This window comes from Apium graveolens, chromosome 8 (genome assembly GCF_009905375.1).
Source record: "Apium graveolens cultivar Ventura chromosome 8, ASM990537v1, whole genome shotgun sequence".
NCBI classification, from domain to species: Eukaryota; Viridiplantae; Streptophyta; class Magnoliopsida; order Apiales; family Apiaceae; genus Apium; species Apium graveolens.
This window is the reverse complement of record NC_133654.1, coordinates 104,135,329-104,153,787: the sequence shown is the minus strand read 5'-3', so window position 1 is coordinate 104,153,787 and position 18,459 is coordinate 104,135,329. Positions and strand designations below refer to the sequence as shown.

Genomic DNA, 18,459 nt, shown 5'->3' with positions numbered 1-18,459 from the left:
AACAGAGTTTATTGTTTCAATAAAGTTTGTTTTCTGTTACTTAAGTTCTTAAAGTTCGATTTGAGTGTACTATACACTGTATTTACCCCCTCTACAGTGTGTGTGTGACCTAACATTTATCCTCTATCATAGTAAATTTGAAAGTAAAGTACTCTTTCGAGTTATAGAACATCATACTCAAGCCCATAATTTTCAAAAAAATGAAAGGCTTGGTCACAAACAAACTTGAAGTCAAAGCTTCCATCAATAAAGTGATCAATGATGCTTGTATCCCAGAATTTTCTAGCATTTGTCAAGAATTTTTTTGGTGGCTTTAGAGTGGCAGAGCCATCTTCATTGTAGATTATTTGAGCAGTTTCAATGCTTTTTACCTCATTCGAAGGAACATCTATTATATATATAATAGAGCAACTAGGGGGTTCATTGAGAGAAATTATTCCTTATAAAATTACTAAAATACCCCTCATAATTATATAGGTTAATAACTTTTCATTTAATATACACGTATTAATTACAAGTAATATGCATGTATTAATTAGTCTAACTTATTATTACATATATTTATTTTTATTTCATCATTTAAAACAATTTATAACTGTATATATAGATTACATCTATCTTAATATAATTTCAAACTGAACATCATTTTAGCACAATTTTAATAATTTATTATTTTGAGTGAATATCTTAATTACAAAGACTGTTTTTAAGAAAAAACAGGATAATGTACGAAAACTTCAGTGTGAATAACACAAATTATTTTTATACAAATGGTATAAGGAACTACTATAAGAAAGTATAGTTGAAATCATACGACTAAAATTAAATGTACACAAATATTAGATCGAACGATATACATGATATAACGATGAAAGTTTTAAACGTATTTATATAATAAATATCGAACTTTCATGTATATAAGAAAAACATTTGAGCAAATTTAGGGGGTCATTAATCATACGACACATATTCATAGGAGATCATTAATCCCACAATACGAAGACTTCAGGGTGAAGATCACAAATTATTTTTGTGCGAATGGTACAAGAAACTATTATAAGAAAGCATAATTTTTATCATGTGACTGAAACTAAACATACACAAATATTAGATCGAAAGAGATATGTGATATAATGTTTAAAGTTTTAAATGTATTTATATATAAAAAATATCGAACTTTCATGTATATAAGAAAAATAGTTGAGCAAATTTGTAGGGTCATTAATCGTATGACAGAAACACCTCGAAAATCATTAATTTCACAACACATATTTCCGCCAAGATCAATAATCATGTAACTTATTAATTACACAATTTATTCATATTTTGAACAAACCCGTGCCTTACACGGGTTAAAGAGCTAGTTCTTAGTAATAGTAGAACTCCAAGTTCCCTTGTCCTGTGCATTGCTAGTAGTAGGATGTGTTTGGTGCTCAGCAAACAAAGGCTCAATTGAAGCATTGTTAGCAACAATAGTTTCTTTTAGGACATAAACAGTTAAAACTCCGTTATGAACATGGGAGCTATCTTGTAAATCTTCAAGAGGAACTAGTTGGGTAGAAGTTATAGGTTTATAGAAGTAACTTTGTTTTGAACTGAGTCGTTTGATTTCGATTTCTCAACAGTAGCATTTGAGTTTTTGTGAGACGAATCAGTGGCGGCAGCACCGTGACTGTGTCTTGAATCTTGTCTCATTAAGCCCCCAACAATGATAAGATTGGTTTGCTCTTGAACTCCCATTGTAGTTTCTGGCAACCAATGACTTAACTGAGTAGCTTCACCCACAAAAACATTGTGGTCAACCACACTCCACAGTAGGGATAGCCAAAATAGGTTGGGGCAGCATATGGCAAATAAATTCAAGAATTCATTGGAATTTATGCTATCAGAATGCTCAGAGTTAGGAGAATTCATAAGAAAAAGTTATCAAATTGTAGGTTAGAAGTAGGGGATCAAGAAAACCAAGACTGTGTAGAGAGTGAATATGAGTAGAGTAGAGAAAGATGGGAGAAAGAAATCAAGAAACCAGGTCTTAGTTATGGACCGCTAGATATTATATCGGGAAAATACTTGGTGTATAGAATCGTGTACAAAATTTTGTACATAATGACACGTGTTGTTTTAATTGGAATGACCAAAGCATTTAAATTAACAAAATCAATTATAACACCTACATCAAATACCATGTCATTATATACAAATATTTTATACAAAATTCTACACATCTAGTACTACCATTATATCCCAATAATAGTGAGGCACGAATGAAAAAGTTGAGAGGAGTGGCATTTTGTATACTTCGTGTTACATTATTAAATATGGGAGTTTATAATTTTCCTGGTTAATTTTAGTTAATGCATGGGAAATTCTACAGTCAGTTACACATGTTTGCAAACAAGTTTTTGAACATAGACAAATCTAAGTAAATAGATTAAGTTTAAGTAATTACTAACAAATTTATTCAAATACGAATAAAAATATTATATGAAGGCAAATCAAAATATATATACACACATACTAAAAATTTTTAATTAACTAATTTGAATTATTAATAATTTAATACTAAATTTTATATCTAGTTAAAGTCAATAAAAAAATGAGTGTACGCAGTAGGCCAATAATTTTAATATATTTTTTTGGCTTAAGAATTGAAGTAAGAATATTAAAATATAATTATAGACTTAATTACAAACATAGAAAGTATAATTGTAATTACAAAATTGACTAGATATAAAATTTTAATTTTTAATTTACTAACCCCATGTGAAATTTATAAAATGCAAAATGGAAGTTAAAAGAGAGATATAGAATTTTGAAAAATTTGGTTGCAATAAGCATTTAAGTTCATATTGTATTTTAACAACAAATATCACTGTTTGATATCAGGTCACGAAAATTACAACAATTATTTTATATTTAGGATTGGAATTGCAATGATCAAGAGGACACTGGCTTTCTGATAACATTCTTTCTCTAGACCAATTGCTTGCATGTATACTCGTCAAGAAGTGGGAGGTTTTGACTGTCATCATATGTGTACATCAGTGGCACCATCCTTGCAAAATTTAGAGACCCTTCAATAAACATTTCTGAATATTGACTTGACGAAAAGCACTCTTCATTCAGGCATTTCCATGTCTCTGAAATGGATTTGCTGACTTGTTTTCGGGCATCTTCAATAGAAGCTTCTTCATGTTCTTTCATGTAGCAAGCTACATATGATCCGTCTTTCCCATCTTAATTCTCATCCTTTTAATTCATGATATGAATTTAAAAGATAGTATTCTTGGCTAAATACATGAGATAATTAGATGTTAAATATAAGAGATAGAGAATATATTGTCACCTTGGCGCTTCCCAAATCGTCCCAAAGATGAAGAATTGATGCCACATGATAAGATAATAAGCATGTATCAAATTTCACAAACTCGGCCCCTTGTTTGGTTGAACCATCTCCTATAAGAAAGAACATGTGTCCAAGAGCCACATGCACCCCTGAACTAGCTATCCCATTCTTCAAATATTCATCTGCTTTTGGTAAGTGCCCCGAAGCAAACCATTTCGCTTCTTCTAAAAATGCACTGCATAATCTCGCCCACTACGAAAATGTAAAAAAAAAGTGATCTATCAACAGATCTATGTGTCATTATATTAAAGTTTTTTTTTTGTTTTCAAACTTCCATATATTGATGCTATCTGTTAGAAAGTCAAACCCTTCTAGATGTATATGATAAGTAATTCACGTATGTAATAATGGAAGCACTACAAATAATATGATAAGATTGTGAAGACTGGACAAATACAGATTAGCCAGCCAGGATCATAAAAGCTAAGCATGAAAACTTTAAAGGATGCAGATGGAAGTCTACATGTTTACACTGAGACACATATATTGATGCATGGAAAAAGAGTAGCAGTAGTAAAAGTCTTAGGCCGTGTCCAAGAAAAAAGGAGGTTGTGCAAACTACAACACACGGCTGAAGAAATCAAATAACATAAGGTGGTAGAAATAAAAGAAATTATGGCAGCTCCTCCTAGATTCAAGGTAGGCTATTAGATGCAAGGTTGTCCAGAAAATAAGAAAATAAATGATAGGTGATGCAAGAGCTGAGCTATGCATGTGTTTTAAAGTCTATAAAAAGCACAGCTCAGGAGCATTTGTATAATATAAAGTAGTACCGAGTGAAATACTTGCAGAATGGAAAAATAGAGCCGAAGCTCTCATATTAGAAAATAAAGGTTGTAACCTTCTGTTGTGTTTAAAAGAAAGAAAAGCTGTAATCTTTTGTTGGAGAGAAAAATATATAAGTGTTGTGTGTCCGTTTTATTTCCGAAATCTTGTTATACAATATATATTATATATTATATTTGTGTTAAAAATATTGGAGCAAAATCCCATTTACGTTTCTAACAAGTGGTATCCGAGCCAAGGTTCCGTTCATGGAATATGGCAACGATGGTGCAACCCAACATTCCAAAGTTGACGGCAACAAATTACGGGAACTGGAGTATCCAAATGAAGGTGTTACTCGGTTCATACGATAATTGGGATATTGTTGAAAGTGGTTATGACGAGCCCGTAGATGCTACCACTGAAGCGGCCCTTTCAAATGCGGAGAAGATGATTTTGAAAGAGACCCGGAAAAAAGATAAAAAGGCGTTATATACAATTATTCAAGGAGTTGACGAATCAACCTTTGAAAAAATTTCAAATGCAAAAACGGCAAAAGACGCGTGGGAGATTTTGCAAAAATCATTCCAAGGAGTTGAAAAACTAAAAAAGGTGCGGCTCCAGGTGCTATGCGGGGAGTTCGAAAATTTGAAGATGAAGAATTCAGAAAATATAGGTGAATTTGTTACGAGTTTGAAAACAGTAACAAATGAGATAAAAAGAAATGGTGAAAGTTTCGACGATGTTCGGGTGATATAAAAATTACTCCGTTCGTTGACGAGAAAATTTGATTACGGTGTTACTTATATCGAGGAGTCAAAGGACTTGTCCACAATTTCCATTGATGAGCTCGTAGGTTCACTTCAAGCTCACGAGGAACGGATGAACCAGTATGATGATGCAAGCCATTTGGAAAAGGCGTTGCAAAGTAAGGTGTCCATTGGTGACAGTTCTGGCAGTAGCAGTTCTGCACGTGGCAGAGGTGGCTTTAGAGGTGGCTACCGTGGTGGACGAGGACGAGGAAGGCCGCCCTTCAATAGAGGCCAGAATTCTGAAGGCTATCAGCCATCTGGTCGTGGTCAAAATTTCAGAGGTTGAGGACGAGGCGGATATCAACAACGAGGTGATAAGTCTCAATATCAGTGCTATAACTGTAATAAATATGGCCATTTCATTTACGAGTGTAGATCACCAAATGTGGAAGAAAGAAGTCATTTTGCAGCAGCAAAAGAAGACAAAGACGTTGGCACTGCTATGTTCCTCACTTACAAAGGAGATGAGGAAAGCAAGAAGAATTTTTGGTATCTTGACTCAGGGGCCAGTAATCACATGACTGGTCACAAGGAATTATTCATGGAGATAGACGACACCATCATCGGAGAAGTTACTTTTGGTGACTCGTCAAAGATTCCGGTGAAAGGAAAAGGTACCGTCACGATCATGTCAAAGAAAGGTGAAAAGAAATATATAAATGATGTTTATTATATTCCTGCATTGAAAAATAATATTATCACTCTTGGCCAACTTGTGGAGAAAGGATATAATATACAGTTGCAGGACAATTCCCTCATTATCAGAAATCAAGCTCGGGAATTGATTGCAAATGTGGAGATGTCAAAGAATCGTTTGTTTACGCTTGATATGCAAACGAATGTGCAGAAGTGCTTAAAGTCGGTCATTAAAAATGACTCGTGGTTGTGGCATTTGAGATATGGTCATCTTGGATTTTCTGGCCTGAAATTATTTTCAAAGACAAAAATGGTGGACGATTTGCCAGAAATCAATGAACCAGAAAATTTGTGTGAAGCATGTGTAAAGGGGAAGTAACATTGACAAAGTTTTCCCGTTGGAAAATCATGGAGAGCCAGGAGACCATTGGAGATAGTTCACACAGATATAGCTGGTCCATTTGATATCCCATCACTTGGAGGTAATAGGTATTATCTAACATTTATAGATGATTTTAGCAGGAAAAGTTGGGTGTATATCATCAAAGAAAAATCGGAGGCTATTGATAAATTCAAGGAGTTCAAAGCACTGGCGGAAAAACAAAGTGGACATTATTTGAAGATACTCAGATCAGATAGAGGAGGCGAGTATATTTCAAACTTGTTCAGAAGTTTTTGTAGAGCACATGGAATCAATCATCAGTTGACAACGACATATACTCCTCAACAAAATGGTGTTGCAGAAAGGAAAAACCGCACAATTCTTGACATGGAAAGGAGTATGGTGAAAGCAAAGCACTTGCCAAGAACATTCTGGGTGGAAGCCGTTCAATGTGCAGTTTATTTGTTGAATCGTTGTCCAACAAAAAGTGTCAGAAACAAAACTCCGAATGAAGCATGGAGTGGTAGCAAACCATCAGTTGGACATCTCAGAATTTTTGGGTGTATTGCATATGCCCATGTTCCTGATCAGAAAAGAAAGAAGTTGGATGATAAAGGCGAGAAATGCATCTTTACCGGATATGACAAAAGAAGTCAGACATACAGACTCTACAATCCTCTAATGAAGAAATTAATCATTTCTCGAGATGTTGAGTTCGATGAATCAGATTACTGGAGACGGAGCGAGGAAGAAAGAAAAGTTGTCGGCTTATTCTTTAATGGTGATGATGATGACGGTGACAACCTCAACAATGAAGATGACGGAGATGATGATCAAACTCCTCCACCAAGTCCAAATCAATAAACACCTGGATCGACACCATCCGCGGGAGGAAGCAGCAGTTCAGGGGGAGCACCGAGAAAGATGCGGAGTCTGGATAATATTTATGAAGCAACAAGTCCGGTACAAATAACCTTTGATTATTCTCTATTTTTTTTAATGGCTGAATGTGATCCAGTTACATTTGAAGAAACTTCTGAATAAAGCAAATGGAACAAAGCCATGGATGAAGAAATTGGCGCAATCAAGAAAAATAATACATGGGAGCTCACAGATCTTCCAGAAGGATATAAAACAATTGGCGTCAAGTGGGTCTACAAGACAAAGACAAATCAGGATGGTGAAGTGGAAAAGCACAAGGCGAGGCTAGTGGCTAAAGGCTACAAGCAGCGATATGGCATTGACTATGATAAGGTGTTTGCTCCAGTTGCACGAGTTGACACCATCAGACTTCTTACAGCAATTGCCACTCAAAATCAATGAAAGATTTTTCAGATAGACGTGAAGTCGGCATTTCTAAATGGTTATCTCGAAGAAGAAGTCTACATCGAACAATCTCCAGGATATGTTCATAAAGGCCAAGAAGATAAAGTCTACCGGCTAAAGAAAGCTTTGTAGGCCTAAAACAGGCACCGAGAGCGTGGAACACAAGGGTTGATGAGTATTTTCAGAAAAATGGTTTTGTGAAGAGTCCATACGAGCATGCTCTCTACACAAAATCAAATTCAGTGGGAGATATTATGATCATTTGCTTATACGTGGATGACATGATCTTTAATGGAAACAATCCTGGTATGTTTGATGATTTTAAGAAAGTTATGACTAACGAATTTGAGATGACAGATATTGGTCAAATGTCATACTTTCTTGGAGTCGAGGTGAAGCAAAACAAAGATGGGATTTTTATGTCTCAGAAAAAATATGCGGAGTAGATTTTAAAGAAGTTCAGAATGGAGGAATGCAAGCCAGTAAGCACACCAGCAGAACCGAGCATAAAGCTCAGAGTTGATTCAACAAGGGAGTTGGTAAATCCGACGTTGTTCAAAAGTTTGGTTGGAAGTCTGAGGTACCTAACTTTTACTCGTCCCGATATTATGTATGCAGTTGGATTGGTTAGTAGGTACATGGAGAAACCGAAACAAGATCACTTCATGGAAGCTAAAAGAATTTTGAGGTACATAAAAGGTACACTTGATCATGGCTTATTTTACACATACTCTCAAGATTCAAAATTAGTAGGCTACTCAGACAATGATTACGGTGGTGACATGGATGACAGGAAAAGCACTTCGGGTTATGCTTTTCACATTGGTTCTGCAATTTTTTCGTGGTCCTCAAAGAAGCAACAAACAGTTTCTCTCTCAACATGTGAGGCAGAATACATCGCAACAGCAACATGCGCATGTCAGGCTATGTGGCTAGACTACGTATTGGGCGAGTTAAATCTTGTCAAGGAAGAACCGGTTACTATTTTTGTGGAAAACAAATCAGCAATTTCACTTGCGAAAAATCCGGTGTCACACAGTCGCAACAAACACATCAACATAAAATATCATTTTTCTTCGTGAACAAGTGAACGAAAAAATTGTGGAGCTAGTACACTGTAGAACAGAAGAAAATTTAGCAGATATTTTCACGAAGCCGTTGAAGCCAGAGATGTTTTATAAAATGAAAGAAAAACTCGGAATGCAAAGTCGGGTTTGAGGGGGAGTGTTAGAAAGTCAAACCCTATGTATATGATAAGTAATTTACGTATGTAATAATGGAAGCACTACAAATAATATGATAAGATTGTGAAGACTGGACAAATACAGATTAGCCAGCCAGGATCATAAAAGCTAAGCATGAAAAATTTAAAGGATGCAGATGGAAGTCTACTTGTTTACACTGAGACACATATATTGATGCACATATATTGATGCATGGAAAAAGAGTAGAAGTAGTAAAAGTCTTAGGTCGTGTCCAAGAAAAAAGGAGCCTGTGCAAACTACAACACACGGCTGAAGAAATCAAATAACATAAGGTGGTAGAAATAAAAGAAACTATGGCAGCTCCTCCTGGATTCAAGGTAGGCTATTAGATGCAAGGTTGTCCAGAAAATAAGAAAATAAATGATAGGTGATGCAAGAGCTGAGCTATGCATGTGTTTTAAAGTCTATAAAAAGCACGGCTCAGGAGCATTTGTATAATATAAAGTAGTACCGAGTTAAATACTTGCAGAAAGGAAAAATAGAGCCGAAACTCTCATATTAGAAAACAAAGGTGGTAACCTTCTGTTGTCTTTAAAAGAAAGAAAAGCTGTAATCTTTTATTGAAGAGAAAAATATATAAGTGTTGTGTGTCTGTTTTATTTCCGAAATCTTGTTATACAATATATATTATATATTATATTTGTGTTAAATATATTGGAGCAAAATCCCATTTACGTTTCCAACACTATCAGTATTCTCTGTATCTATGCTGAAGAAAATTTGATACCATTTTTTCCAAGTAGTCTATGGGGTTAAATCCATTTTTATTGTAGACCTTGTATCCAATTTGATTGGTGGTTTCATACAGCGTTTTAAAACACTTTTTCATGTAATCTGGAAGTTGCTCAGTAGCTGCAATATCCCACCTATTTATACCATGTAATTAGTTTATACCATGTAATTAGTTAAACCTCAGGATTAAGCCCGACCACAAGGACTTTCTCAGAAAGAAAATACCTGTTTACAGCTTCAGTAAAAAGAGCGAGGTCATCAATCGTCCCATAAACATCGAAAATGTCATCTATCACGTAGATAAGAGAAATAGCTTTCGTCAGCTCAATCCTCTCTTCAGATAAACTCGGATCTGTCAACATGGCCGTAGCCCATGTGAACCACTTTAGTCGTGGTTGGCTCCTGGCCAATTTCAAGTCATTGACCAATTTTTGAGCATTCCACCACCTGCACATATGTATATGCAATCAAAAAGTACAAAACAAAATATTTTTGTTAGCGTATACATATACTATATATATAATATTTAGCTTAGTGAGTTATGGATACCTCGAGAGCTCACTAAGTTCTGTTTCATGTATAACTTTCATATAAGCTGAATCCAGATAGGCTATCTCTTGTAAGGCTTTCCCGCATCCAGATTGACCAGAAATTACATTTTCCACGAGGTGATTCTTTTTTAACCTTGCAAGACTCCTGTGGAGAGAATGAACTATTGTATTCCTGACAGTTTGCGCTTCATGATCATTCATATGCTTAATTCTTTGCTCAAGAAGTTGGCGGCTAAAAATTTCGGCTTCATCAAGAACATCTTCATCTTTTATTCACAGTTGTGAGGCTTCATGTAGACTCATCAATGCCTCTGTACTCTCTGCTCTTAATAGCATTTTCTCTAGCTTCCTCTCCTTGTTTGTAAACTTGTTGTTTGTAAACTTGGGATAAAAAACAGCTGCATGTGTCATTAAAACATCTTATTTTATAAGAACAAGAATTTTTTCTATTTAGTGATCAGTGTGGTAGTGTGTGGCAAGTTGATGGAAGAAGCACTATAATTATATCCTATATATAATTAATTAGTTTAAGGACTATATTTGGTTGGCATATATTTGGTCGTAGGCGTGTCAATGAATCGGATTTGGATTGGATCGGCCTAAATCCATATTCATATTCATTTATTTTTTCGGATTCGGATCGGATCGGTTCGGGATTTTTGATAGGCCGATCCATATCCGGATCCGTTCGAATCACGGATTTCAGATCGGATATCCGCTCCATTTATGCATATTTATTTTATAACTTAAATTATTATAATATTTATCTAAATTTGATAATTCCGAAAAATATTAAAATACAAGTGAAATACAACGAAGTCCAAAAATAAATTACAAACTAGAACTCGCTTTATAAAACAAACATACTATTGGGTTGTACATTAATTTAATTTTAACAATAAAAAAATTGATGTTTCGAAATGTGACATAAAACATGGTTAGATTAAAAATATAATCAATCAATGGTTAAGATTATCTGGTGTTTGTAAATGTGGTACGAAACCTAAACTAAAACTATTTTGATCATGAAACAAACACATAATATTAAATAAATAAGCACCCTAATTTAATACTAAATAACATAATTACTCAATTACTCTGTACTAAATAAATATATGTTAGATTAAAAACAAAATTAATAGTAAGATTATTTGGTAATTGTTACAAATATGGTGGGGAGAACTAAAGTAAAACCAGTTCATTATTAAACAAATGAATACTGAATAGACTAGGAGAAAATCTAATTCTAAATACAACACGAAGACATACTAAATAAATAATTAAACATAATATAACAATTATATATAACAAAATATACGAGGAGAGACAACTATATAACAAATAGAGGTATTGCTTCTCCAAGATGAGAAAAAGGGGAAGAAAAGAAAACCAGATAAAAAAATTAAAAAAAAAACTAATTATTAAAACGAGGATAAATAAGAAAATTTAGAAAAAAATATACATTACAAAAATTAAAATAGTAGAAAAATATATGTACACAATAAACAATCAATTTACAAATGGACCACTAATGAAGATGAAAAATATTGTTATAACAAATTACATTAATTTATTTGATAAAATTAATAAGTAAATATGTGGATAGCAAGCGCCTTGAGTTATACTTCCTCCGTCTCTCCCAAATGTTTACATTTGGGTGGGGCGCGGAGTTTAAGAAAAATGATAAAGTAGTGGAGAAAAGTTGAAAAAATGAGTAAAGTAGTGGGATCGATTAATATTATATGTATAAAGTGGGTATAGTGGAGGAAAGTAGTGGATGTAGTTAATTTAAAAATTATTAAAACTTTACTATTTTTGGAAAATTTTGAAATATAAACAATTGGAAGGGACATCCCAAAAAGAAAAGTATAAACAAATGGGAGGGACAGAGGGAGTAGTTTGTTTGTAGTACAAATACATTATTACACCGAAACATAACAATGAAAATTAAGATTTAAGCATTATATGCTCACTATAAGAAATATGACCATTTGTGACGGAAAACGTGCGACGGAAAAAAATGTGCGCCCAACTTACGATGGAACAAAGTAAAACGTCATAATTATTTATGACGAAACTTAAAATCATCGCAAGTTTAATATTTTATTAATAAAATTCTGCACGACACAATTAAACAAAAATAAAAATCATTTAAAGTTACGACGATTTGATTATTTCGTCGTAAGTTAAATATTTTTATTAAAATTTTAACTTAAAATTAAATAAAAAAATATTTTATCTAAATTTATGACAAAATATTTGTGACGGAAAAGATCGGATCGTCCAATTTACGACGGAAATTAAAATGCGTCGTAAGTATCAAAGAGGGAAATTCAAAATTTTCCCCAAAATTTTGGCGGAAAAATGAAAATCATTTAAAATTGCGACAATTTGATTATTTCGTCGTAAGTTAAATATTTTTATTAAAATTTTAACTTAAAATTAAAAATATATATATTTTATCTAAATTTACGACGAAATATTTGTGATGAAAAAGATCGGATCCATCAATTTACGACGGAAATTAAAATTCGTCGTAAGTTAACAAAGAGGGAAATTCAACTTTTTTCCCAAAATTTTGGCGGTAAATTTGACTTTTCTCAAATTTCTGGTAGCCAATAATTTATGACGGATTCCATCATAAATTAGCACATGATTTTTGATAATTTCAATTTTTAAAAAATATTATTTCATGATCCAACCATATTAATGTCAGCATTTATTTGTTTGCGTGACATTTTTGAAATTTCAGAAAAAAATTAAATATTTTGATAAAATCATTTAATATAAAATTATTTTGATATGATATTTTGGTTTATCACTAATATATATGTGACATCCATACGGTTGGATCATTGAAAATATTTTTAAAATAATCGAAAACCAAATTTAGGATTCAAACACTAGTTAACAGTATTAGTCAAACCGATGATTAACTGTTAAAATGTCAAACCAAATAAAATTATTTTGAAATAAATTTTTGGTTATATCACTAATATATATCTATTGACATCCATGCGGTTGGATCATTGAAAAATATTTTTAAAATAATCGAAAACCAATTCAGGATTAAACACTAGTTGGTTGTACTAGTCAAACTGATGTTTGACTATTAAAATGTCAAACCAAATAAAATTATTTTGACATGAAATTTTGGTTATATCACTAATATATACATCTATTGACATCCATACGGTTAGATCGTTGAAAAATATTTTTAAAATAATCAAAACACAAATTCACGAATCAACACTAGTTATCTGTATTAGTCAAAGTGATGCTTGACTATTAAAATGTCAAACCATTTAAATTTATTTTGATATGAAATTTTGGTTATATAACTAATATATATCTTTTGACATCCATACAGTTGGATCGTTGAAAAATATATTTAAAATAATCGAAAAACCAATTCAGGATTAAACATTAGTTAGGTGTAGTAGTCAAACTGATGTTTGACGGTTAAAATGTCAAACCAAATAAAACTCTTTTGATATGAAATTTTGGTTATATCACTAATATATATATCTATTGACATCCATACGGTTGGATCGTTAAAATTTTTTTTAAAATAATCGAAACACTAATTCAGGAATCAACACTAGTTAGTTGTACTAGTCAAAGTGACGCTTGACTGTTAAAATATCAAACCAAATAAAATTATTTTAATAAAAAATTTTGATTATATCACTAATATATATATCTATTGACATCCATACGGTTGGATTGTTGAAAAATATTTTTAAAATAATCGAAACACTAATTCAGGAATCAACACTAGTTAGCTGTATTAGTCAAACTGATATTTGACTGTTAAAATGTCAAACCATATAAATTTATTTTGATATGAAATTTTGGTTATATAACTAATATATATATCTATTGACATCCATACGGTTGGATCGTTGAAAAATATTTTTAAAATAATCGAAAAACCAATTCAGGATTAAACACTAGTTAGTTGTACTAGTCAAACTGATGTTTGACTGTTAAAATGTCAAACCAAATAAAACTCTTTTCATATGAAATTTTGGTTATATCACTAATATATATATCTATTGACATGCATACGGTTGGATCGTTGAAAAATATTTTTAAAATAATCGAAACACTAATTCAGGATTCAACACTAGTTAGGTGTACTAGTCAAACTGATACTTGACTTTTAAAATGTCAAACCAAATAAGATTATTTTAATATGAAATTTTGATTATATCACTAATATATATATCTCTTGACATTCATACGGTTGGATCGTTGAAAAATATGTTTAAAATAATCGAAAAACCAATACAGGATTCAACACTAGTTAGTTATACTAGTCAAACTGATGCTTGACTGTTGAAATGTCAAACCAAATAAAATTATTTTGATATGAAATTTTGGTTACATCATTAATATATATCTATTAAAATCTATATGGTCGGATCGTTGAAAAATATTTTTTAAAGTAATCGAAACACCAATTCGGGTTAAACACTTGTTAGCTATACTAGGCAAACTGAAGTTTAACCGTTAGAATGAAAAACCAAATAAAATCATTTTGATATAAAACTTTGGTTATATTTTACCATTAAAAATATTTTATTAAAAATAAATTCTGAAATTATTAAAAATTAAGTTAATTATCATTATTTATTAATATTTTACCGTTAAAAATAAAAAAATAATCTTTAAATCATTGAAAATAGTAATTTAGAAAAATAGTCAGTACGTTGCCCAAGATAACGAATAAAATTTTACAAGAAATGACGAATCAAATTTTAAAATAAATAAATTTAGTTCTTCACAAGAAAAGAAAAGAAAATGATAATATCAAAAAATAAAGATAAAATATCCTTAAAAAATAAGAAAAAGGAATCCAAAAGTCATTTATAATAAAACAATAAAAAGCAGCGTTGATTAGAGGCAAATGGGGCAGGTTTCATCGCTAGGGTATATAACATCGCTGCCGCACATACACACAGAGTGATAGATACACACACACTACATACTAGAGAAGATGGATCAAGATGCTTGTCTTGTTTGTGGTATGGTTGTTTTTGTCTCTGATAATCTCCAGCTTGTTGGCGAACAACACGCTCTTTAGTCAGGTCTCCTCTCTCTCTCTCTCTCCCTCCCTCTCCACCCCTCTCTCTCGCTAACACAAACACAAATACACACACGCATTCAAAATTTCATACAGTATTGCCTTAATTTATGATCCTGTTATTTTAAATTCCAAATCTTAATTACCCAATCTTCTTCTTATTCCCTATAATATCTGTTTAGGTCACAGCTTCTAATTAAACTTGATATTTTGCTATTACGGAAACGGAAACGGAAATGATGCTAATGATGCTAACTTCGCCTCTGTCAACCAATAGCACTTTGAGGTTTACAATTTTATCTACACATCCATGTAAAATTCTATAATGTGATATATGTATAGATCTAAAAAGCTCTAACATTTTTAGAATTGTTATTTGTCTCGATTTATGGTTATAATTCAGTTTTGTAGATTGAATGTACTCTGATTATTAAGGTATTATAGTTTTTTTAATCAGAATGAATGTTGTATTAGGTGTATTTGGTTAGTTTATGTATTTGCTTCAACTGGTTGCATCAATTAGTGACTGCAGAAGCAGACATTCGCCTAAAAGATGTAATAATGACGGCCATGCCTGATAGAATGTACACTTGTTGTAATACTTGATGAGAATGGATCAGTTTAGCTGTCTGTTCCATAATCTAACACTGAATGTTCGATGGTTCTATTGCATGAAACTTACTGCACGTTGACACACACAAACAAAAGAATCTCCTCCAGTTACTTTTACCCTTTTTCTTGTTTTTCGATACCTTCGTATCATCAATTTCAGCACTGCTTGTTTCTTTAAATTTACCACTCTTATGCAGAACATTGACAATCAAGACAGGCACTACTGCTGTCGAAACATGCTTATGTGCTTTATAAGCCTCCGATGCACGTTTATTTGCACTACTTCTCAGTCTCCTGGCTCGAATCAATACTCTTCTTTCTGAAATTGCATCACTTGTGCTTATTCTTGAACTACTGATTAGTATTTTGCTAATCACATTGAGTTGTATTCCCTTTCTTCCCTCTAGGACCAGCAGATCATTCGCCTAAAAGTTTAAAATTTTATGCTACAAAGCTTTCATTAGCAACATTTAGATTTTAAGAAGTATTGGTGTAGTTGTTTTAATATGTCATTGTATAGTTACTTTAATCCTAATTGCTTTTGTTTTCATTAAGGATTTTCTAGTGTGCACCCATGGGCACATGTAAACACTAAATTTCATGTCTTTTTGTTAGTAGATTAATTTTGATGGTTTTGATTTGGTTTTCCAAGTGCCTATACGGATTGAACTTAACGTGTACTATTGATCTAATATTCACTAATTGATGCTTCTTTTTTATTTTGTTTAGTATTGGATGTATACTTTCAATTGCTGTCTACTGTAATAATTATTTTTATTTAATCATATGCCATAATTTAGCGTTAGTGTTCTCGTTTTAGGATTCTCCTACTTGTTTTTTACTGACTTTTATAGGTGCCTGGTCTTTTCTACTTCACTTTTGACCTAGAAAATTGAAAACAAGAGTAAGTTGTTTAAATTGAGATCTAAAATTTGTCTTAGAGCTTTTTCAACATTAAAATTCATTCATTAAAATGCACTAGAAATGTGTTAGTGTATACTGAAAATATTTATTTGAAGTATGTACATTTATTTCTGGCCAGTTTATTTGAGAATCATTTGAATGTTTACATGTTGTCTAATATTATATATTGTGAACAATCTAGTATTAAATGGGATACAGAATATTAGATTGTTAAATACGGTTATATAATATAATAAGGTTCACAGCACAGGTGGTGTTGGACAATCCACTGGTATGGCTGTAGTATTATTTAGATTAGTTTATATTGACTAATAAATAATACTAGTATAATTTGTGTATATTGAACAGGATCAAATTTAGAATTGTTCCCTTAATACTGATTAAGAAGGAGAACTAAGATTCTATGTTATTATTAATGCTTAGGTTCTTAATCCGGAAATAGTAATTGACACGTGTATATTATTTACATGCTTTGATTTATATATGAAATAATTCTTTTGAATTATATCATTATATTTTGAGTGATGGAATTATATACATGGCGGATATTATTTATTGAAGGAATCCATGTCCTGATAATATTCGGGTTAATGATGTCCCCTTGAAAGCTCAAAAAGATTTAATTATGTGAAACCCTGCAGGTGAAATTTATTTTGGCATAATTAAATAAAGGTTGAGTGGATGATCAATGATAAAAGATATTAATTAAATAAATTATCAGTAATTTATTTAATTAATGGACATATGATATTTTAAACATGGGGAATTTAATAAGCAAATAATATTGGAACCGAATTAATTAAATTACGGTATTAGAAAAGGTAGTGCACATATTAATTCTTTAGTGGATTGAATTAATATTTAATTACATTGGGCTAGACTCAAGATGTAATTAGAAGGTCCAACCTAATTATCCATGGTCCCTATTGTAGCCTATATATATTCTTATTCTCTTCTTGCTTGAGATTGTGTGAAAACATATTGTAGCCACCAAGGAGCAAGAAGAGAGGATAACTTGAGAAGACGGAGGCAACACTTCGCTCAAGTGAATTTGGGAATACAATAGAAGAGCGTGGTATCAACCATTAACAAGGTAATCGTCTTTTCGTAATCTTTATCGTAAAACGTAGTAACACCCTAAGTCCGTGGTTCCCAACAATTGGTATCAAGAGCCTGGTAATGGGTTCTACGTTTTATGATATAATGTCCATGTCGTAATTATATATGCGTGTATTTAGTGTTTTGCTTGTATTGGTTTTGATGCAGGTTGTTAATCCACTATTATGGCCATGTATATTTTAATTATGTGTTTGGATCCCACGTGGTTTAATCGTGGTTAATTTTTGTTTTGGTTTCCACGTGGTTTAATCGTGGCTGTAATTTACACGAGGGTTGATCGTGTTAGAATAGATTTTACAAAATTAGTTTTGTATTAGATCTATTTTTTTATAATTGTTCCGGGTATTTTGTAATAGTTATGTGCGATCAGAAATCAATTCCGGTAGTTTTTTGTTCCGCTGTGCGATTACAAGGGGCTGTTGTTGATGTTTGGATCGAACAAAATCAAAACAAAACTCACAGAAAAGCAACAGGCGCGCGCTGCGGCCGCTGCGGCTGCTGGGTCTGCTGGGGCTGCTGGGTCTGCTGGGGGTGTCGAACGCGCTTGGGGCAGATTTTTTTTATGAGAGCTGGATTATTTTTTCAAGGGCCATAATAGTGGAAAATTTATTTTAATTTTTTCCATTAAATTTTAATTATTGCTTTAATTTATTGATTATGTGTGTCGTTAATTATGTGTGTAATTCTTTTAAAATTGCATGTTTAACTTAATTAGGACGACATTGACATAAATTTTATTTATTGCTTTAATTAAATGTTATATGTTGCTAAAATTATGTGTGTATTTTGAATGCATGGTTAGACATAATTATAACAACATAGGGCCCCATTTAATTTTAA

The 18,459-nt window shown here is 32.2% G+C and overlaps 1 pseudogene; it reads right to left on the bottom strand.

Annotated features, from left to right (window-relative positions):
* Positions 1–2,973: 2,973 nt before the first annotated feature.
* The window catches only part of LOC141679826 ((3S,6E)-nerolidol synthase 1-like), a 29,445-nt pseudogene continuing 13,959 nt past the window's right edge, over positions 2,974–18,459 (bottom strand).